Below are 23,695 nucleotides of genomic sequence, written 5' to 3' on the forward strand. Positions count from 1 at the left end.
AAGCAGGACTTAGGAGCGAAATATTTCAAAGTACTTTTTATAAATATAGTGGAAGAACCAAAATAAACTATGTTTAAAAATTAAAGTATGACTATATGACTTTTCAAACAGAAAGTATTAATGAAAAGATAGATATTTTAAAAAGAACGAAATGGAACTTTTACAGAGAAATGTCCAATTGAAGAGGTAAAAAATTCACCAGGGAGCTCAACAATAGATTTTAGTTCATATTACTATTGATGTTCTTGCATGGTTATTGTTTGCATAGCATTTTTTCCATGCTAATGCTTTCTACCTTCTCATGCCTTTGATTCTATAATGTGTCCTTTATAGTCAGCATATAGTTGGATCTAGCTCTTCCACCCAGTCTGATGATTTTCTTTACATTTTTTGAATTATTTTTGTTTATAATTGACACATAATTGTATATTATTTATACGGTACAGCATGATGCTTCAATACATACATATATTCCGTAACAATCAAGTTAGGGTAGTTAGCATGTATATCACCTCATGCTTTTATCATTTCTTTGTGATGATAACTTTTAAGATCCTCTTTCCTAGACATCTTGAAATACATAATACAGTTTTATTAACTATAGTAAATCAACAGGTACAGATAGGTAAGAAAAATAAGTTCTGCTCTTTTCTACATTTTGATTAAAGTGTCTAGCCCAGTTAGACTTAATGTAATTCTTTACATAGTTAAAATATTTATATCTACCATTCTACTTTTTAAAAATTATTTTGATGTTTTAAACTACATTTTAAAAATATTTTCCTGTGGGTTTTTCTAGTGACTAGAAAATGCCTCTTAATTTATCATAATATACTTCATGTTAATATTGACTTAAATCCCATAAAAAAGCGGAACTTTATTCTAATATAAATACTTTCAATTCTTCCTTCATCTTTTCTGTCATTATTGCTATATATGTAACACTAAGGTTAAAATATACTACCATATTCCTATTCTTGTTTTACACAACCTTATTTTTTGAAATTATTTAAGAGAAGAAGAGACAAAATATAAATAATGTAGATTTTTAAGCCTACTTATTTACAATTTCCACCACTCTTCATTTCCTGCTGTCAGTATAAGTTATTGTCTAGTGTCCATATCTTTGATCTGAAAGGCATTCTTTATTACCATAGGGCAGGTGTACTAGCAGTGTTTTCTCATGGTTCTCTTCATTTTTCTTATGGGAATGTGGTAACTTGGTTTTTAATTTTGAAAGGTACTCTTGACAGCTAGAGTATGCTTGTTACAAGATTTTTTTGTTTTGTTTTCAGCAAATGAAACATCATTCTGTTTCCTTCCAGCCACCTTTGTTTCCACTGAGAAGTCATTTAATCGTATTTACTTTCCTGTACTGATTTTTTTTCCTCATTATTTTTAAGAGTTTTGTTTTTGTCTTTGGGTTTCAATACTTGGGCTATGATGTGCCTAATTAGTATCTCTTTGTAGTTATCTTTTTTGGGGTTCATTGAGATTTTTAAATTTTACATTAATATTTTTAAATCAAATTTGAGGAGTTTTAGGTCATTATTTTTTCCCATCTCACTTACCAAAACACACCTGTACCTTCTGGAAGGAAAACTTCTAGATGTCACAAACCTGCCCTGGCAAAGCCCATTCTTGCCAGATGAGCTGAGTAGTGGGGACTAGTAACAATGCTAGAAAGAAATCTATAGAAGTTCTAACTTAAATTGTTAGTGTTTTTTTTTAAATAAATAATTCTCAATATGTTGTCTGCTTTTGTCTGATTTCCAGAGCCCTAAAATTATTGTTTATGAGAATTTTATCCTGTTTTTCACTTATTTTGGGGGAAAAGATGTATTTACCTCTTCTTACAATCAATTCCAAAAGGGAGAGGCTTTTTTTCTATTTTTATTTTTTAAATGTCTCTCTCAACATCTTATATAATTATTCATAGATCACGTTTTACATTATAGTAAGAATAACAAGCAGACATTTTCTAAACATTATTTTTGTTTCATTTGGAACATTATTTCCATAATTATTCCCTACCTTTTAATTTGCACCTTCTATTATGTCTCAGTAATTTATTTTAAAAACATTTTTTAAACATTTTGACTTATTCTCATATATGGTGAGAGTTATGTAGACTACCTTTTGGCAGTAAAAAGATAAGTGAATTATCCTTTGCACTGTGCTTTTTTCCAAAAGTGTGGGAACTCTCATTGTGTCTCCCCTGCCAATAAAAGCATCTGAGTTAAAAATGTAGGCTAAATTTTTATTCTTATCTTGTATCCTAGTTTCTGTTGTCTAACAAAAATTTAACTGGTGAGAATATACTGGCTGAGGTGCTGTAATTTCTTGATAATACTTTCTAAATATCTGGGGGTAAAACAATTTAAGTTATAAATATGTTGTGAATATCTGTTCTAAGGTTTTGGTGTTGGTTTCTTTGGTTTAAAATTAAGGTAGGCTCTAAAAAAAATGTCATCCACTTCCTACTGCTTCTCACAAGCGTGGTGTATGCCACCAATCCATATCTAATTTGTGTTGTTTATATCTCTGAAGTTTTGAGGTATGAGTTGCTGTAGAACAAAATATTGTGACTACCAGCAGCAAGTGGGAAGTGGCATAGAGATCATTTTCGGAAGAGTATACATATATCTTTGCTTCAGAAATGACTTTTTATGAACTGGAGAAATGCTACCTGGTTATTGATTTATTTCATTACTGAGAAAACCCAAACATTACAGGAAAAATCACTAAGTTTACTACCAGCTTCTCGAAAGTCAGTATCTGTCTGTTTTAAGGGGAGGAGGCCATCATTTTGTTCAAAATTCATTTTTTTAAGGATTTAATAGTTATATTAACTAGATTCTTAAAAATATTTGAAAAGTGGTTTTTCTAGGGTATAGATTTTAATTTTTTTTTCTATTTTTGTGACTTCATATGTACTTTATTAGGAAATTGAGTGAGATTCATGTTGCCTCAAATAATATGTGACTACAAATTCCACTGTAAAATTTTGACAAATCTCAGAAGTAAATAAAAGGACTCAAATAAATGATTTAATTGTAAGAATATTTTCATTTATAATGATTACTTTTCTTAATATTGTGAATATATAAAAATGGATATATATCTGCAACATTGGTGTAGTTCTATAAATTGCTTGGTCTTTGTAAAGGGTATTTCAGTTATCTCAAATAATTTATTATCTTCAAAAAATCAATTTCTTTTCAAATCCCTGGTCTAGAAATCAAGTATATATACTTTTATATATGTGAGTATGCACATATAATACAGATACATTTGCATATATAATTATATTAATACTGTTTACCCTTATAAAGTGGTAAAATTTAGAAACTATAAAAATATCAATTACTGTAAATGTGAGTCATTAAGTAATGATAAGTTCATATATTTAATGCATTATAGCTCATTTAAAATTATATTATAGTATGATTAATTATAACATTTGACATTTTTACAAAATGTATGTGTCACATGGGTAATTAAAACAAAAAAAAACCATTAATCTACATTGTAAATATAAAACTGAAGTTTAGAATGTTAATGTTCCACAATATATCTGATATTTTTACTTATGAAAATGCATACCTGTCTTGTTATTTCAGGGTACTGTAATAAAATATCATAAACCAGATGGCTTACAAACAAAAATTATTTCTCACAGTTCTAGAAGCCTGAAAGTTTAAGATCAAGGCACCAACAGCTTTTGTGCTTGGTGAGTGCCCACTTTCTTATCAATAGCTCCCTTCTCTAATCTCACATGTCAGAACAGAAAATGGGTTTCTCTTGAGCCTCTTTCATAAGGACACTAATCCATTTACATGGGTTCTAACCTTATGAGCTAATCATCACCTCCTAAAAGTCCCATCTCTTAATACAACATTCAAAGTGAAGATATCAACATATGAATTTGGTGGGGACAAAATCTTTCAGAATATAACAATATCTAATAATAAATTTCAATGTTATTTTGTGTGTCATGATCTTTAAAGAGCGTAAAGATAGACACTAGAACGAAGGAGGACATTGACAAAAAAGAATTGCTTAGAGACTCAACTGGAAATTTCTGATTCCTAATCCAGGATGATCTGTTGGCTGAACTTCTTTGTCTTTTAAATAGACTCTAAGGTCGTATAACCTACACCCACACAAGTGCTCACACTGCTTATTCCAGGCTGATCCTTGCTAAGATTGTAAAGAAAGAAAGTTGTTGGATCAGGAGATTCTTTAAAGATAAAAAGAACTGTGTGAAAAGCCATAAATCATAGCCTAAAGTAAAAATATTAAAAGAGAAAGGAAAAATTAGCAATCAGGAAAGGCGACACAGAAACCAACTAGAACAATGAAATGTGTGTTCAAGGCCAGACTCCCATCCACCGAAACCAAGAGAAGAGTAGATAGTGAAGCTAGCCACTTCCCTTTATTTTTGAGATATTCTGAGACCTCCCACTCCCCAGTCTCTGTAAGTCAATTATTACAGAACACCAGTCGTGAAACAAAGATTGAAGAGGTTAAGAGCAAAGACAATGAATGGAAGTATTTTAAGTTGGGCTGCACAGCTTGAAAGGCACCTTCCATTTAATCTACACGTTTCAAATTAAGCATTCATTAAGAAGGAAAAGAAGATGCGTACCAGTACCTATGTTACTTTATGGGATTATCAACATATATGCTGCCTTTGTTTTGTTAAAGGAAAGCACATTTAAAATGTGCTGTGCCCTTATAAAGTGGTGTCTTTCAAACAAAAAACAAAAAATAACAATGCAATTCAGATTCTCAGCTAGAAGTAAAAACGCAATTTTACAATCTCAAATAGGCCTAGTTAGACAGGGAACGTACTGGATCAAAGTGCTATGTCTGATGTATTGGGGGATAATTTGACTACAACATCCCTTAACTTCATATTTATGCAAACTTCTAGTGGGCAGCTATAAAAATGCTAATAGAATCTCAGTATCTCAGTTGAAGGTGTCCTAGACTAAAGTCACTGTTCAGATTTGCTGTCTTTCCAGTGAAAATGAAGTTTAGGAAAAAAGGCCCTAGGGATAGTTGATTCTGCTGTGTGGCCAAACCTCTCCACCATGCTCCACGGCAGTCTTTCCCTTCCATCTGCTTCTCCACCCTGCAGATCACTTTCTTGGGATCTGAGGAAATTGTGCTGCAAAGTATGGAAATAAAATCTAACTGTGGTCTCCCTGATAGGTCACGCTTTGTAAACCGTTAGAAACACACATAAGTTAATTTTTTCTCTCATTTGTTCGCATTTAATTTTTGATTTGAATAACAAGTTATTACACAGATACGTGAAATACATTAGAAATTCCAGTAGAACACACGTTTCCTTCTATTTGATTACAAAAAGAATTTTTTTCCAATTCTGGGCAACTAGGAGAAGGTGTACATTAACAAAATACATGTTGCTTGTTTAAGATATAGACTAAATAATATTAATTTACTTTTCTGGGTTTTTGTTGTTGTTGTTGTTGTTATTGTTAAGTCAGTGTGTTCAAACCAGAATTTATGGGACATAAGATTTTTTTTATTCCTTGTCAACTAGAATGGATAATTTATTATGGTCATTGATTTAAAACTTTTTTCACTGTCTCTTAAATCTTTAAGGAGAATTCAAAGAAAAATAAATCTCAAAAGCAGTCTGGGAGAGACTAAATAATACATGTACAACAATCTATTTAATAAATGTGATCTAAATAACAATAAACAATTTGGTAAGGGCTTGCTTTCTGTGTCTAAGGGATAAAAATATTATTTTCTCCATTAATTAACAAAATAGATTGTAAAGAGAAGGACCTGGAAAAATAGGGCAGAATGCTCAGCTGAAGCTAACAGTATGGTCTGATTTTAGAGGTTTCAGAGTACTTAGCACTTTTGAGGATCAACAATATTGTTTGAAGGGGGAGTAAAGGAAAATCAATGTGCAAAGCGGAATATTGGAAGAAATATATGAAAGTTTGTTTTCACGCCGTATTGCAGAAAAAAAAGGCTTTGAAATGCTTATAATACACCACTCTTCATAGGGAGATTTTTCTATACTCTGAGTGAGGGTTTAGAGTCAGGGCTCTGAATGGTTCTGCAACCTTCCAAAGTTTGAGATGGATCCTAAAAATGTGTTCACAAAATGGTGTGAGTTTTTGATTAATTTACAAAGGTTTAACACCTTCAATCACAATCGATTAGAACGGTGCATTTTTCCACTCTGATTTTCTCCTCTGTTGCCCTTCCCCATATATTGTGTATTGTTGAAGTTGCTGTGGACATTTAGGAAATCCATATGTGTGTGTGTACATATGTGGGTATAATTCAAATATATTATCATGTGTGCATAACTTTCATTTCCTACTTACTTGCACTGCTATGCATGATAAGATTTGTTTACATGTATATGTAACCTCTGACCCTACCAAATATGCATATTTTTCCCATTCAAAGTCCTGTTCAAAACCTATACTAAAAAAAAGACAAATATCTTCATATTCTCTCTATGGATAATTATGTAATAAAATTTTTGCCAAATGAAAAGGCAAAGATATCTAATCAATAAAGATAGGAAAATAAGTCATAGCTTTAAATAAACAATTTGTTAATAAATATAAACATTTTTAGAGTTTGTTATATTTGTTAGATTTTTTTAACTTGTAATTTTTTGTGAATTTCTTTTTTTCTCAAAATATACATTTATATCTGATTTTAAAAAGATCCTCCTACACAGTATAAGCTTCAGTCTTTAAAAATATATAGATTTACTCATGAAGTGAATTCAAGTTTGCTACTAGTTGTGGGTAATGTGGTGGTTTTTGATAAACAGAGTGTGTAATATGATCAGAATTCTGCTTAATAAAGGTATAAAGTGAATAGGATTTCCAGGAAAACCATAAGTCAGCAGAACAACTAGGAAATTATTGACTGTCCATACAATAATTGATGGTGACATAAGGTAGGGTTGCTGTTACAGGAGTTGCAAAGTTGGGAATAAATAATTTGAATGCTACTCAATAATATTGACAAGTCTAAGTGGTAGTTTACCAAAATACTTTAGAAAATTTCCCCCAATTCATTTTTATTATTCAGATAGATTATTAAGATAAAAGTGCTTAAAGGCTTTAAATGTTTGAAAGTAGATTCAATGATCACTAGTTTCCTTGTTGTTAAAAACTGATTGTTATTTTGCTATGATAAGAATACCCTGTCTCAATGAAATTAAATATAAATAAATACATTTAATAAACAAATCTTTTCTTATTTTCATCCTCAAATCTTATTTCTGAACAATTACTTTGATTATTTTAATGTAGTAATTTCAAAGTGAAAAATAAAAAGAAGTAAACCATGTTACATTATTATTTAAGGGTTTCAGTGATATTTAAATGTGTCCTGAATTAGCAGTAAAACAAAAGTAAATTTATATTTTTATGAATTTTGTGGTTTTGAATTTAATGTTTTTAATACTTAAGAGTCTGATGTGAAAGAGCATGTGTGTCTGTGTGTGTGTGTGTGTGTGTGTGTGTGTGTGTGTGTGTGCTTGTGTTGGCTCTAAGCTTTGCTTGCTATGGTAGGCCTATCTGGAAATTATACTCTGAATATTTTATGTTTTCCTAACAATTTGGAAAATAAGAATATATCTTCAATCAAGACAGACATCTGTAAAGATGAAATATAGAAGCTACATGTAATCCGTAGTCAAATTCTATGCATTCATCTGATAACGCCATAGGAAAACTGGAAAGGTTTGATGGAAACTTGGGAACCATTAAATGACAAATATATTTGAAAGTTGTAAATATAAATTTAAGCTAATCATGTTTGATTGTGACCAAAGCTATGTATTTAATGTTCTATTAATGATTTCAGCAGACTTAGACTGATAAAGTTAATACCAATTTGGCAGACAAGTTATGCCTGTTCTTCTGGAAAATGTACCTGGTGATAGAATGACACTGAAAAGTACAAATGGAGTCCATCCATGTATTAGTCCATTCTCACACTGATATAAAGAACTACCTGAAAATGGGTAATTTATAAAAAAAAGAGCTTTAATTGACTGGCAGTTTTGAAGGCTCTACAGGAATCGTGACTGGGGAGGCCTCAGGAAACATACAATCATGGTGTAAGGCAAAAGGGAAGTAGCTACATCCTATATCACTCAGAACAGGAGGAAGAGTGTGAAGGGAGAGTTGCTACATACTTTTAAACAACCAGATTTCTTGAAAACTCACTCATTATCACAAGAAGGGCAACAGGGAAATCCACTCCCATGATCCAATCACCTCCTACCTGGCTCATCCTTCAGCATAGGGGATTACAATTCAAGCATGAGATTTCCGTGGACACAAATCTAAACCATATCATTCTGCCCCTGGGCCCTCCAAAATGTCATGTCCTTCTCACATTGCAAATTAAAACAGTTTCTTCTCAACAGTCCCCCAAAGTCTTAACTCATTTCAGTATTTAACCCAAAAGTCCAAGTCCAAAGTCTCATCTAAGACACGATATGTCTTTTCCACCTATGATCCAGTAAAATAAAATAAGCAAGTTATTTACATCTGAGATATAATGGGGGTACAGGCATTTGGATAAATGCTCTCAATCAAGAAGACAGAAATTGCACCAAAACCAGGGGATACATGTCCCATATAAGTCCAAAACCCAGCAGGATAGTAATTACATCTCAAAGTTCCAAAATAATCTCCTTTGACTCCATGTCTCACATTCAGGCTACACTGATGGCTCCCAAGGTCCTGGGCAGCCCTGTCTCTGTGGCTCGGCAGGGTACAATCTTTGAAGCTGCTTTCATAGACTGACAATGAGTGCCTGGGGCTTTTCAAGGAGCATAGTGCAAGCTATTGGTGGATGTACCATTCTGGGGTATGGAGGATTGTGGCCCTCTACCACTAGCTCCACTAGGCAGTGCCCAGTGGGAACTCTCTGTGGAGGTTCCAACCCCACATTTGACCATTTGACCTTCTGCATTGCCCTAATAGAGATTCTCCATGAGGGATCTGCCCTTAGAGCAGACTTCTGCCTGAACATCCAGGGGTTTCCATACATGGACCTCTAGGAACAAAAAACATTGGTGCAACTCCAAATAAAAGTAACAAACATGTATTTTTCAACTACTATAATAGCCCTAATCCCCTTAATCTTAACAATTAGTATTACCTTAGTCAATCCCTGCAAAAAAATGGTACATATTTCTATATAGACCTCTGAAATCTAGATAGAGGCTTCTGTATTAATCCATTTTCATACTGTTATGAAAAAGTACCAGAGACTGGGTAATTTATAAAGGAAAAAGCTTTACTTGACTCACAGCTCAACATTGCTGGGGAGGCCTCAGGAAACTTACAATCATGGTGGAAGGCAAAAGATATGCAGGCACTTTCTTCACAGGGTGGCAGGACAGAGTAAATGGATGCCAGGGGGAAACGCCTGATGCTTATAAAACCATTAGATCTTATGAGACTCGCTCACCATCATAAAAACATCATGGGGCAACCACTCCCATGATCCAATTACCTCCACCTGGTTCTGCCATTGACATGGGGATTATGGAGACTATATTACAATTCAAGACCTCCTTGGTCTTTTGGTCACAGCATTTTAAAAAGGGTCTAAAAAGTTTCAAACTTTCTGTCAACTTTCTATCTTCTTCTGAGTCCTCCAAACTCTTCCAGCCTTTGCCCATTACCCACTTTCAAAGCTGCTTCTACACTTTCAGGTGTCTTTATAGCAGTTTTCCACTACCAATACTAATTTACTGTATTAGTCCATTCTCACAAAGCTATAACGAAATACCTGAGACAGGATAATTTATATAGAAGAGGTTTAATTGGCTCTTGTTTCCACAGACTGCACAGAAAGCAGAGCTGGAGAAGCCTTGGGAAAATTACAATCATGATGGAAGGCAAAAGGGAAACAGGCATGTACTACAATCCTGGAGCAGGAGGAAGAGCATGCTACACAATTTTAAACAACCATGTCTCATTAGAACTCACTCACTATCATGAGAACAGCAAGGAGGAAGTCCACCTCCATGATCCAAAGTCTACCTCCATGATCCACCTCCCAATAAGCCCCTCCTCCAACATTGAAGATTACAATTCTAACATAATCTTTGAGCAGGGACACAAATCCAAGCAGATTCTTTCTAGAACTAAATAATAATTTCCTACGTACATATGCATACATGCTTGTTTATACATGTGCATGCCTTCATATCACATTTTTAAAAATTGCATTAACTATTGTTTTTAAAAACAGCATCAAATGATAATAGTATACATATTTATGTGTGTGTGTATGTGTGTGTGTGTGGGGGGGTGTTCATATAAATGTCTACAGCTAACCTAAAAATAGAGGAAATGAGTCATAGCACAAATGGAGGATCATATGATTATCATTGATTGAGAGGGTTCTTCATATATAGCAAAATTTACTACTTAATTTAAGTAAAATTTTAATATATGCTATTTTCAATTACATAGCAATAAATATTTAAGCTAAACATGAAAGGAACAAATGATGTGAAAACCGTGCTTTAGTGCTTTAAGTTTAGTCAACTTTTATTTCTCCAAATATTGGAAGTCAGACACTTAAGCAGCAAGAAAGATTAAGCAATCTCCAGTATCCTTATTTTACAGATGAAGAATCAGAGGTGAATCCATTTATCCATGGGCTGACATCTAGTTATTCATTACCCTGATTCCAAGTGTCTATTTACATTCTCTATATAAGAGCATCCATGCCTTTCCTTCCTCTCCCAAAATGGAAATGCAGAATGGAATCTCGCAGCATTTTTTTCCTACTAAATTCCAGCCTGTTATTCCTCAGGCTCAGAATGCTCCCTTCAGTGCCCTCAGTAGTCACTTCCAGTAGACTGTGATTAGCAATTAAGATAAAATCATACAAATATATAGCATAAAGATCAGTTTCCATACAGCAAGTTTCTCATGATTGGGTATACATCTGCGTATACACACACTCACACAGACACATACACTCACATTGTAAATGGACAAACCCAACTAGTGTACATATTACCTCACATAATTACATATGTGTTTTAGATAGTAGAAGGAAAAATAATTAGGTGGATATGAAACAACTGCATTTTTAAAATTTGAAGATTTTCTCACTTATTTTTAAATGTATTTTTGTATTTATCTACAAACACTTAAAATATATTTTTATTTTACAGTACTTTTTAAAAATTTACTGAGTTGTGCAATTATTACCATAATTTTGAACATTGTTATCATATATTAAAATTCCTTGTACCCATTTATCTCTGCATATATTCCTAGCCCCAGACAACCATTGATACACTTCTGTATGTTTAGATTTGCTTTTTTCCATAAGCTTTATTAGTAGTAGCAGTTTAATGAGGTTATGATATTTTACTCACATTACCTTTTGGGTCTATGGAGAAAATATGCATTGTTACTTCTTCAGTAATTACCACAGTATTTCTGACAAACTCCACCCACTGAAGAGATAAAAAATAATTATGTGTTTCATTTTTCTAAACTTAATTTCTGTATACAATTGAAATAGTAGTATCTAGAAAATAAAATTACATAGTCTCTTATATGGAATCAACAGTTATCAAAAAGCAAAAACAAATAATACAAGCAGAGAACAGAATGATGTTTGCTATGATCAGAATTGCAAAGTGAGACTTTGGAGACATTAATCAAATTATACAAAATTATAAGTGGCCAGGTGCAATAAATTCAAGAGATTCATTGTACAACAAAATGAATATATTTAATAACAATGTATTGCATACATGTAATAGATTTTAAGTGTTTTACAAATATATAAGTATGTAAGGAAAAACATATAGCAATTCCATAATTTACACATAATTCAAAACATCATATTGTACACCATATATTTTTATAATTTTAAAAAATAAACTATTAAAATTATGATATATATCTAAAATTATACATTCTACTAGTTATCATTTCTTATTTTATTATAGTTTGATAATGCTGATATATTTGTGCATTAGGAAGAAATATATGTGAGATTTTGTGTCTGACTGGTGCTAGAATAAAAGAAAAGAAATAGAGTTCTCAAATGCTGCATCCTCTTTCTCTCTTGGCCTTTATCATGACATTCTTTGCCCACCGAGGTGCTTCTTGCTGTGTTGGCACTGATCGCTAACAACCAGGCATTGCTTTTTATCTCCCCATGTCATGTACTACTTCCCCCGGATTTCAGCTTAGCAATAATAGCCAATATTATTAAAGTAATGAGAGAATTGCATGCACAGATGATTACCAGCCTTGTGGGTTGTTTGCAAACTAAAAGAATTTGAAGAATCAATTTTCAAAAGCATAGTTGGATTTTAGAGTGTTTTTTAAGTATGCCAGTTTTGGATAACAAAAACCAAATATTACTTTCATTTTTCTTCATTTTTTAAAATAATAATTTGTTTTCTAGTTCTAAGGTAGATGAATATTCACTATGGACAAGGTTCTTTAAAGCAGGAAGCACAAAATAAACACATAGTAATAAAATTACAATTATAAATAAATTATAGAAAATAGTTCAAGATCTAGAGTATTAATATATAGGCTCCAATTCATTCATTGCCATTCATGAATAAGCTTAGGAAAGTCACTAAAGTTTCTTAAATCTTCTGATAAAATAAATTATGTTAGAAATCCCTCCTCCTAGATTTTTTTGAAGAATCAAACGAAATAATTTGAAACACACCGTAAAAAAAAAAAACTAAAGAAATTAAATGTGCTTGAAATTATAAAACTTTTATTTCTGAATTACACTGACACTTATTCTTTGAAACTTGGTATATATATTTTTCCAACTTGAAGATAACTTTAGCAAATTTATGAAATTTTTAGAGTGAAAAAGGATTTCCATGTTGTTCATTGAAATGAAACAGCATCACCACAGGGAAAAAAAGTAGATAACATAGAGTGTTTATGTAATATACAAGCATGTCACCAAATGGATTAACCTGAGCATAATAAGCGAGTTATTCTCAATATGATTAATGACCTTATTAAATTCATGTGAACTAGCTGAGAGTTCATTTCCAGAGAATTGTGTGGAAATTAAAAATGGGTCAGAGAGGGCATATGAAAATGAGTATAGAGCTGGAGTTGGAATCTATAAGAAAGGTGAAAATAGTTTATATTGTTTCATGTGGATATGAGAAGGCTCTATGTATATAAAAACTTATTTCAAGTTGGAAGATCAACAGCTGCCTTCAACTTAAATGGTGTTTCTAACAGGAAAAGACACCTCTTATTTTATAGTGAGTGGCATTTACCTTAGAAGTCACAAAAGAAGTTTTTAGGTAACTGCAAAAATTGTATTATATTCCTCAAAACTATAGAGACAATATATGGCTAGTGATCATGAAGTGGTCCTGTTTAGGAAGTGAAGAATGAAGCCGATTACCTTTACCAACTACATGTGAGAAAAATTAAACACAAACAAACATCCAAAATAAGGTCTTTCTTTATTCTTGAGTCCTGTTTGTTTGCTTGTTTGTTTGAAATTGCCAGAATTGACTCTTTTTTTTTAAGAATCTCTGGAAGAAGCATGGTACTCACAACAATTTTGTTTTATTTATTTATTTTTGTTTTTTATTGTACTTTAAGTTCTGGGGTACATGTGCAGCTCCTGCAGGATTGTTGCGTGGGTACACACATGCCATGGTGGTTTGCTGTCTCAGATTCTCTTAAGCCACTTAGCATGTCTTGCTTTGAAGAATAGATCATCCTTTAGCTTTTTTGTTGATCTGTGTGATGGAAAAACCTTAGTTTTTCCCAAGTGTTAATCATCTTTTTAATGAACATCCATGCTTACAAGTTTTGCCAGATAGGTCCAGTTATTAACAAATTATCCCATTTCATCTAAATTGAGGCATAGCATAAATTCCAGTGAAAGAAATATTTAATCAAATTACAACAAACAAGTGTTTAAAAAAAAAGCTGTCACAGTTCAGAAATTGCATTTTAATTAGGAAAAAAACCATGATAAATGCATGAATATATCAATGAATAAAATTTCTTCCAGCAATAAAATTCCTCCCGACAATAAAAGGAATAAATTGTGAGCCATAACATTTTAACATTCTAAGAGAGTAACATTTTCACATATAGGAAATAAAAATGAGATTCAAACCATTTCAGTGGTTTATTGGTGGCAGAGCAAGATATGGGGAGAAAATAAGTTATACAATTGGTATTAGATGCTATTTCAAAAATAGATGTATTGCTTACTGACTTATCTATTTTATAGTTTAAAAAATACAAATTAATGGCATCTAATGTCTGCCTTTGCTGTTCTCAGGCCATAAGATCCACATGTTAGCCTGTGATGTTTCCACAAGTTCCAGTAAAGTCCTAGAGTCTTATTTTTTTTTTTTTTTGAGGTCTTCTCTTCCCACTTGTGAATAAGCACTGCAGCCACCAAGCAACGCTAATCATAAATCTTGCTGAAAACTGTACTCTAAATTTTAAACTACCCAGATTTTGACATTTTCCTCACCTCCTGCCCTTTGCATGATTTCTACCCAGTATAGACGTGGAAAAAAAAAAACAATAGAGACATTATGTCTCATTGAGGGGATAAAGAAAGGGGACTAATTCTATTAGCTGGTTACCTGACAGTTGTTTAAGAGAGAATCTATTATAAAAGCAATAATAATGAAGCCATGAAATGCCAGCTATTTAAAAACTCCAAGTAAATAATAGAGTCATTAAGCAAAATAAAACAAATCAAATAAACCAAAAATCAACTAGATAGTAATTTAAAAATGACTCAAATAAATTATGGAGCATGAATTCAGAAAGCAGCCAAAGATTATGTTCTACTCTGGTGAATATTTATATATTTTTTGTTGTTGTTTGTTTTAATTTTGTTTGTAACATTGACTTAAAAATAAAATTCTAAATACACTTGTGTATACTGCATGGGTGATGGGCGCACCAAAACCTCACAAATCATCACTAAAGAATTTATTCATATAACCAAATACTACCTGTTCCTCAATAACCTACAGAAATTTTTTAAAAACTTAAAAAATCAAATATGACTTGATATTTAAACCTATAAAATTTTTTAAAAATATTTTATTGCACTTTAGGTTCTGGGGTACATGTGCAAAACATGCAGGATTGTTGCATTGGTATATACATGGCAATGTGGTTTGCTGCCTCCATCCCCTGTCACCTATATCTGGCATTTATCCCCATGTTATCCCTCCCCAACTCCCTATATCCCTTCCTGTTCCTCCCCTAGTCCCCACTAACAGACCCCAGGGTGTGATGCTCCCCTCCCTGTGTACATGTGTTCCAATAGTTCAACACCTGCCTGTGAGTAAGAACATGCTGTTTGATTTTCTGTTCTTGTGTCAGTTTGCTGAGAATGATGGCTTCCAGATTTTCCATGTTCCTACAAAGGACACTAACTCATCATTTTTATGGTGCATAGTAGTCCAAGGTGTATAAGTGCCACATTCTCCTTGTCCAGTCTATCATCGATGGGCATTTGGGTTGGTTCCAGGTCTTTGCTATTGTAAACAGTCCCACAATGAACATATATGTGCATGTGTCTTTATAGTACAGCAATTTGTAATCCTTTGGATATATATCTGGTAATGGGATTACTGGGTCAAATGGAATTTCTATTTCTATATCCTTGAGAAATCACCACACTGTCTTCCACAATGGTTGAACTAATTTACACTCCAACCAACAGTGGAAAAGTATACCTATTTCTCCACAACCTCTCCAGCATCTGTTGTCTCCTGATTTTTTAATGATGTCCAGTCTAACTGGTGTGAGTTGGTATCTCAATGTGGTTTTGATTTGCATTTCTCTAATAATCAGTGATGATGAGCGTTTTTCTTATGTTTGTTAGCCTCATACATGTCTTCTTTTGAAAAGTGTCTGTTCATGTCCTTTGCCCACTTTTGAATGGGTTTGTTTTTTTCTTGCAAATCTGTTTTAGTTCTTTTTAGATTCTGGATGTTAGCCCTTCGTCAGATGGGTAGATTGCAAAAAAGTTTTCCATTCTGTTGGTTGCTGGTTCACTCTAATGATTGTTTCTTTCGCTGTGCAGAAGCTCTGGAGTTTAATTAGATCCCATTTGTCCATTTTAGCTTTTGTTGTCAATGCTTTTTAGTCATGAAGTCCTTTTCTATGCCTATGTCTTGAATGGTTTTGCCTAGATTTTCTTCTAGGGTTTTTATGGTGTTACATCTTATGTTTAAGTCTTTAATCCATCTGGAGTCAATTTTAGTGTAAGGTGTCAGAAAGCGGTCCAGTTTCTGCTTTCTGCACATGGCAAGCCAGTTTTCCCAGCACCATTTATTAAACAGGGAATCCTTTCCCCATTGCTTGTTTTTGTCACGTTTGCCAAAGATCAGATGGTTGTAGATGTGTGGTGTTGTCTCTGAGGCCTCCGTTCTGTTCCATTGATCTATATCTCTGTCTTGGTACCAGTACCATGCTGCTTTGATTACTGTAGCCTTGTAGTATAGATTGAAGTCAGGTAGCATGATGCATCCACCTTTGTTCTTTTTGCTTAGAATTGACTTGGCTATGCAGGCTCTCTTTCGGTTCCATATGAAGTTTAAGATTTTTTTTTACAGCTCGGTGAAGAGGATCATAGGTAGTTTGATGAGGATAGGATTGAATCTATAAATTACTTTGGGCTGTATGGCCATTTTCACAATATTGATTCTTCATAACCATGAGCATGGAATGTTTTTCCATCTGTTTTATCTTCTCTTATTTCCTTGAGCAGTGGTTTACAGTTCTTCTTGAAGAGGTCCTTTACATCCTTCATTAGTTGTATTCCTCAGTATTTTACTCTCTTTGTAGCAATTGTTAATGGCAGTTCATTCTTGATTTAGCTTCTATTATTTTGAGATACTTTCCATGGATACCTAGTTTATTGAGAGTTTTTAGCATAAAGAGCTTTTGAATTTTGTCAAAGGCTTTCTCTGCACCTATTGAAATAATCAGGTGGTTTTTGCCTTTGGTCCTGTCTATGTGGTGAATTACATTTATCAACTTGCATATGTTGAACCAGCCTTGCATCCCTGGGATGAAGCCTACTTGATTGTGATGGATAAGATTTCGATGTGCTGTTGCAATCAGTTTGCCAGTATTTTATTAAAGATTTTTGTGTCTATGTTTGTCATGGATATTGTCCTGAAGTTTTCTTTCCTTGTTGAGTCTCTGCCTTGTTTTGGTATCAGGATGATGTTGATATCATAAAATGATTTGGGAAGGATTCCTTCTTTTTGGATTATTTGGAATAATTCAGATGGAGTGGTACCAGCTCCTCTTTGTGTGTCTGGTAGAATTCAGCTGTAAACCCGTCTGGACCTGAACTTTTTTTGGTTGGTAGGCTACTAATAGCTGCCTCAACTTCAGCCCTTTTTATTGGTCTGTTCAAGGTTTCAACTTCTTGCTGGTTTAGGCTTGGGAGGGTGCAAGTGTCCAGGAATTTACCCGTTTCTTCCAGGTTTACTGGTTTATGTGCATAGAGTTGTTTTTAGTTGGTATTTCTGTGGATTCTGGTGATATACCCTTTATCATTTTTTATTGCATATATTTGATTATTGTCTCTTTTCTTTTTTATCAATCTGGCTAGCTGTTTCTCTATTTTGTTGATATTTTCAAAAAACCAGTCCTGGATTTATTAATATTTTGAAGGGATTTTATGACTCTGTCTCCTTCAGTTCTGCTCTGAACTTAGTTATTTCTTGTCTTCTGCTAGCTTTTTAGTTTTTTTGATCTTGCTCCTCTAGCTCTTTCAATTTTGATAATAGGGTGTCAGTTTTTGATCTTTCTTTGCTTCTCATGTGGGCATTTATTGCTACAAATCTTTCTCTAGACACTGCTTTAAATATGTCCAAGAGATTCTGGTATGTTGTGTCTGTCTTCATTCTCATTGGTTCAAAGAACATCTTTATTTCTACCTTCATTTCATTGTTTATTCAGTCAACATTCAAGAGACAGTTTTTCAGTTTCCATGAAGTTGTACAGTTCTGACTTGGTTTATCTTAATTCTGAGTTCCAATTTGATTGCACTGTGGTCTGAGAGACTGTTTGTTATGATTTCCATTCTTTTTCATTTGCTGAGGGGTGGTTTACTTCCAATTATGTGGTCAATTTTAGAGTAGGTGTGAGTGGTGCTGAGAACAATGTATATTCCATGGATTTTGGGTGGCAAGTTATGTAAATGTCTATTAGGTTTTCTTGATCCAGATCTGAGTTCAAGTCTTGGATATCCTTATTAGTTTTCTGTCTTATTGATCTGTCTAATATTGACATGGAGTGTTAAAGTCTCTCACTACTATGGTGTGGGAGTCTAAGACTCTTTGTAGGTCTTTTTTTTAAATTTATTTTACTGCATTTTAGGTTTTGGGGTACATGTGAAGAACATGCAAGATTGTTGCATAGGTACACATGTGGCAGTGTGATTTGCTGCCTTTCTCCCCATCACCTATATCTGGCATTTCTCCCCATGCTATCTCCCCCAACTCCCCTTCCCCCACTGTCCCTCCTCTATTTCCCCCCAATGGACCCCAGTGTATAGTGCTCTCCTCCCTGGGTCCATGTGTTCTCATTGTTCAACACCCGCCTATGAGTGAGAACATGCAGTGTTTGATTTTCTGCTCTTCTGTCAGTTTGCTGAGAATGATGGTTTCCAGGTTCATCCATGTCCCTACAAAGGATGTGAACTCATCATTTTTGATGGCTGCATAATATTCTATGGTGTATATGTGCCACATTTTCCCTGTCCAGTCTATCATTGATGGGTATTTGGGTTGGTTCCAGGTCTTTGCTATTGTAAACAGTGCTGCAATGAACATTCGTGTGCATGTGTCCTTATGGTAGAATGATTTATAATCCTTTGGATATATACCCAGTAATGGGATTGCTGGGTCAAATGAAATTTCTGTTGCTAGGTCCTTGAGGAATCGCCACACAAGAACTTGCTTTATGTATCTGGGTGCTCCTGCATTGGGCTCATCTATATTTAGGATCATTAGCTCTTCTTGTTACATTGATCCTTTTACCATTATGTAATGCCCTTCTTTGTCCCTTTTGATCTTTGTTGTTTTAAAGTCTATTTTTATCAGAGACTAGGATTGTATCACCTGGTTTTTTTTGTTTGTTTGTTTTTTGTTTTTTGTTTTTTTTTTCACTCTGCATTTGCTTGGTAAATCTTTCTATCCCTTTATTTTGAGCCCATGTGTGTCCTTGCATGTGAGATGGGTTTCCTGGTTACAACACACCTATGGGTTTTGACTTTTTATCCAATTTGCCAGTCTGTGTCTTTTGATTGGGGCAGTTAGTCCATTTACATTTAAGGCTGATATTGTTAGATGTGAATTTGATTCTGTCTTTTTGATACTAGCTGGTTATTTTGACCATTAGTCGATGCAGTTTCTTCGTTGTGTCAAAGCTCTTTACCATATGGTACATTTTTGGAGTGGCTGGTACTGGTTACTTTCCATGTTTAGTGCTTCCTTCAGGAGCTCTTGTAAGGCAGGTCTGGTGGTGATGAAATCTCTCAGCAATTGCTTGTTTGTAAAGGATTTTATTTCTCCTTCATTTATAAAGCTTGGTTTGTCTGGATATGAAATTCTGGGTTGAAAATTCTTTTCTTTAAGGATATTGAATATCGGCCCCCCACTCTCTTCTGGCTTGTAGGATTTCTACTGAGAGATCTTCTGTGACTCTTATGGGCTTCCCTTTGTGGGTAACCCACCTTTTTCTCTGGCTGCCCTTAGCATTTTTTTTTTCTTCATATCAACCCTGGTGAATCTGACAATTATGTGCCTTGGGGTTGGTCTTCTTGAGGAATATCTTTGTGGTGTTCTCTGTTTTTTCCTGGATTTGAATGTTGGCCTGTCTTGCTAGGTTGGCAAAGTTCTCCTGGATAATATCCTGAAGAATGTTTTCCACCTTGATTCATTCTTTCCATCACCTTCAGTTACACCGATCAAGCATAGATTAGGTGTTTTCACATAATCCCATATTTCTTGGAGGCTTTGTTCATTTCTTTTTATCTAATCTTTCCTTCTCATTTTGTTTCATTGAGTTTATCTTCAATCTCTGATATCCTTTCTTCTGCTCGTTCGGTTTGGCTATTGAAACTTGTGTATGCTTTGCGAAGTTCTTGTGTCGTGTTTTCAGCTCCATCAATTTATTTATATTCTTCTCTAAGCTGTTTATTCTCATTAGCATTTCATCTAACCTTTTTTCAAGATTCTTAGTTTCTTTGCTTTGGGTTAGAACATGTTCTTTTAGCTCAGAGAAGTTTGTTATTATCCACTTCCTAAAGACTGTTTCTGTCAATTCATCAGACTCATTCTCCATCCAGCTTTGTTCCCTTGCTGGTGAGGAGTTGTTATCCCTTGGAGGAGGAGAAGTGTTCTGGTTTGGGGCATTTTCATTCTTTTTGCTCTGGTTTCTTTCCTCTTTGTGGATTTATATACCTGTGGTCTTTGTAGTTGGTGACTTTCAGATGGAGTCTCTGAGTGGACCTCCTTTTTGTTGATGATGAAATGATTTCTTTTTCTTTTTTAGTTTTCCTTCTAACAATCTGGCCTCTCTGCTGTAGGACTGCTGGAAGTCCACTCGAGACCCTGCTTGCCTGGGGATCACCTGCAGTGGCTCCCAAACAATAAAGGTTGCTGCCAGTTTCTTCTTCTGTTATCTTTGTCCCAAAAGAATACCCACCAGATGTCAGCCTGAGCTCTCCTTTATGAGGTATCTCTTTGGATACATGGGGGTAGGAGAGCTGCTTGAGGAGATGTCTGTCCTTTTTAGGAGCTCAAGTGCTGAGCTGTAAGCTCCATTGTTCCATTCAGAGCTGCTAGGCAGATACATTTAAGTCTGCTGCAGGGGAACTCATAACAGCCTTTTATTCCCAGGTGCTCTGTCCTGGGAAGGTGAGACTTTATTTATAAGTTCCTGACATTCTACTGCCTTTTTTCAGAGATGCTCTGCCTAGGGAGGAGGTAGCCTAGTCACAGTCTGCCAGCAGAGATGTTGCTGAGCTGCCGTGGACTCTGCCCAGCTGCTGTGTGAACTTCCTTGCAGTTTTGTTTATAGAGGTATAGTTAAAACTGCCTCAGTAATGGTGGACTGCCTCAGTAATGGTGGACTGCCTTAGTAATGGCAGACTGCCTCAGTACTGGTGGATGCCCTTTCTCCCACAAAGCTGGACCATCCTGGGTCCAGCTGTGCTTGCTCTGAAATTCTCAATCCAGAGCATTTCAGATTGCTGGTCTTTGTTGGGGTGGGACCCACTGAGTCAGATCACCTGGCTCCCTGTTCCAGCCCCCCTTTTTTTAGTTGAATGTATGACTCTGTCTCCCAGACGTTCCATGTGCCAGTTGAAATGGCCACCCAGATTTCTGTGAGTTTTTGTGCTAAGACCTGCTATACCTGCTATAGCCATGCTGGAAACTCGTGGCACCTTTCTGCCCAGAAATCTCCTGGCTTGTGGGCAGTAAAAACTCATTTGGAAATGCAGTGATCACTCACCCTCTGCATTCTTACTGAAAACTGCACTCCAGAGCTGTTCCTATTTGGCCATCTTGGAACCTCCTCCTAAACCTATAAATTTCTAATCAAAAACTGTTTTGCAGAAATTGAAGCTTAGTTCATTAGTGGCATGTAATTGTACTGAACTCTTTGGATTCATTTTTCACAAAAAGTGTGAACCTCAGGCCAAAAACATTAGCATCACCAGAGACTTGTTAGAAATTCACTTTTAAACTTCACCCAGACTTCCTGAATTAGAAATTATAAGATATGGGTCAAGCAATGTCAGATCCCTGGATGTGGGTCAAACTCATGCTTAAGTTTCAGGGGAATGGGTGGAGGAGTAGAAAGAACGCTAGGCATATAAATATGGTTTTATTCAGCAGCAGCTCTCTTACATAGCTTACTCAAACTAGCTCTTTTACAGTTTGCCCTATCTTGGCTGCTTAGTTCAGCTGTGTGACTGGCTCTACCCTGCCTTCAGGGTCAGCAGTTTAACTCTTTCTCTCTCAGGGCACAAACAAATTGAGCTGTGTCCTGGCCCCCTCCTGTCTGTCTGCAAGATGGAGAGCTTTGGCTCTCTCCTTCTCTGGGTACCAGTATGCCTACACAAGAGCCATGTCTAGCCATGTGAAGCCAAGCCGAGCCTCCATGCAGAGTTTGCAGGGCAATATTACCTTCTACAAACAATAGTGGCTCTAAGTCAAGTGTGAACTTACACAAACAGGTTATAAAACAAGTAGAAGTGTGTGCCTGTGCACCAAACTCCCTGAGTCACTCTGGCTGGACAGCTGTCTTGGCCTATTCACCAGCCAAAGCACATCCATGTACCTTATAAGCAATCTGTGTTTTCACAAATCCTCCAGTTTATTCTACTGTATGCAAAAGTTTGGGAACTATTGACCTAAATTAAAGTATTTTCAGTATGAAATCCTATTCTGCATTCCCATGAGACCTTATTTTAAACCATTTCTATACCTGATACTTCTAGGAAGTCCCTGACAATATCAGAGTAGTAGAGGATATGTCTTTCCCTAGTGCGGCATCAGATGATCATCAAGAATAAACATGTTTTTAATTATACACTATTTGTTAATGCATTCATTTTACAAATGGAAGGAAGATAGATAAAATAGAAAATGCATGTTTAGTAAATTATCACAACTGAGTTAAATGTCATCTTTGCCTCATCCCAATTATGTATATGTGGGCTAGATAATAGACTGATTACTTGATTGATTTTATTATTTAGGAAATATTTGAGGATACGTTTTTTAATGTTTTTATGGTGATGCGGATACCACAGTTTAAAAGTATGTCAGACAGTGATCTCACTATGCTTCTAATTCTCTCGGCCCATTTATTTGCTCTGGGTATTGCTGTGGCCATCAACTCCCTGCCAGTGTTCCCTCCATTTAGGAAATATACAAATGTCATTAATCAATATAAATGTCAGTATAAATTTTAGGAAACAGGTCATAAAGTAGAATCTGTGTTGACCTAAGTAAGATGTAGACTATATGGTAATCAAGTGATCAAATCTAGAGCCTCACTGCCTGGGTGTGACTTTTGGCCCTGCTAATCTCTAACTGAATTACTCTAGACAAGTTATTGAACCTCACTGTGCCTGGACTTTCTCATCTGTGAAATGGAACACATTAATAATAAATACCTTCACCTCATAAAAGTTTCCATGGGGATAGATTCAATTAGTGATTTTCTGCAAGTGTAAGTTACTTTATAATCAGTGCCCAGAACTTTCTAAGTCTTATAAGAGTATTTGCTATTATCATTGTTATTGCTGCTATTAGTAACAACTTACAAACTTTGTTTGGGTAGTAACAAAATGACAATCTTAAAAGTGATACAAGAAAATACTGAAACTGTATGGGGTGCGTGTGTGTGTGTGCGTCTGTGTGTGTGTGCGTCTGTGTGTGTGTGTGTGTGTGTGTGTAGGAGCAAGAGTAAATAGGTGAGTTGGTAATTGATAGAAGATTAGTAAGTACAGACTGGAAATTGTAGGCAATATGTTACAGATTTTGAATTTTGGAGTGAGAATATTTTAAAAAGTAAAACTATTGTATACTTTGGTGATTTTAGTTTTA

This window comes from Saimiri boliviensis, chromosome 6, assembly GCF_048565385.1.
Source record: "Saimiri boliviensis isolate mSaiBol1 chromosome 6, mSaiBol1.pri, whole genome shotgun sequence".
Classification (NCBI taxonomy): Eukaryota; Metazoa; Chordata; class Mammalia; order Primates; family Cebidae; genus Saimiri; species Saimiri boliviensis.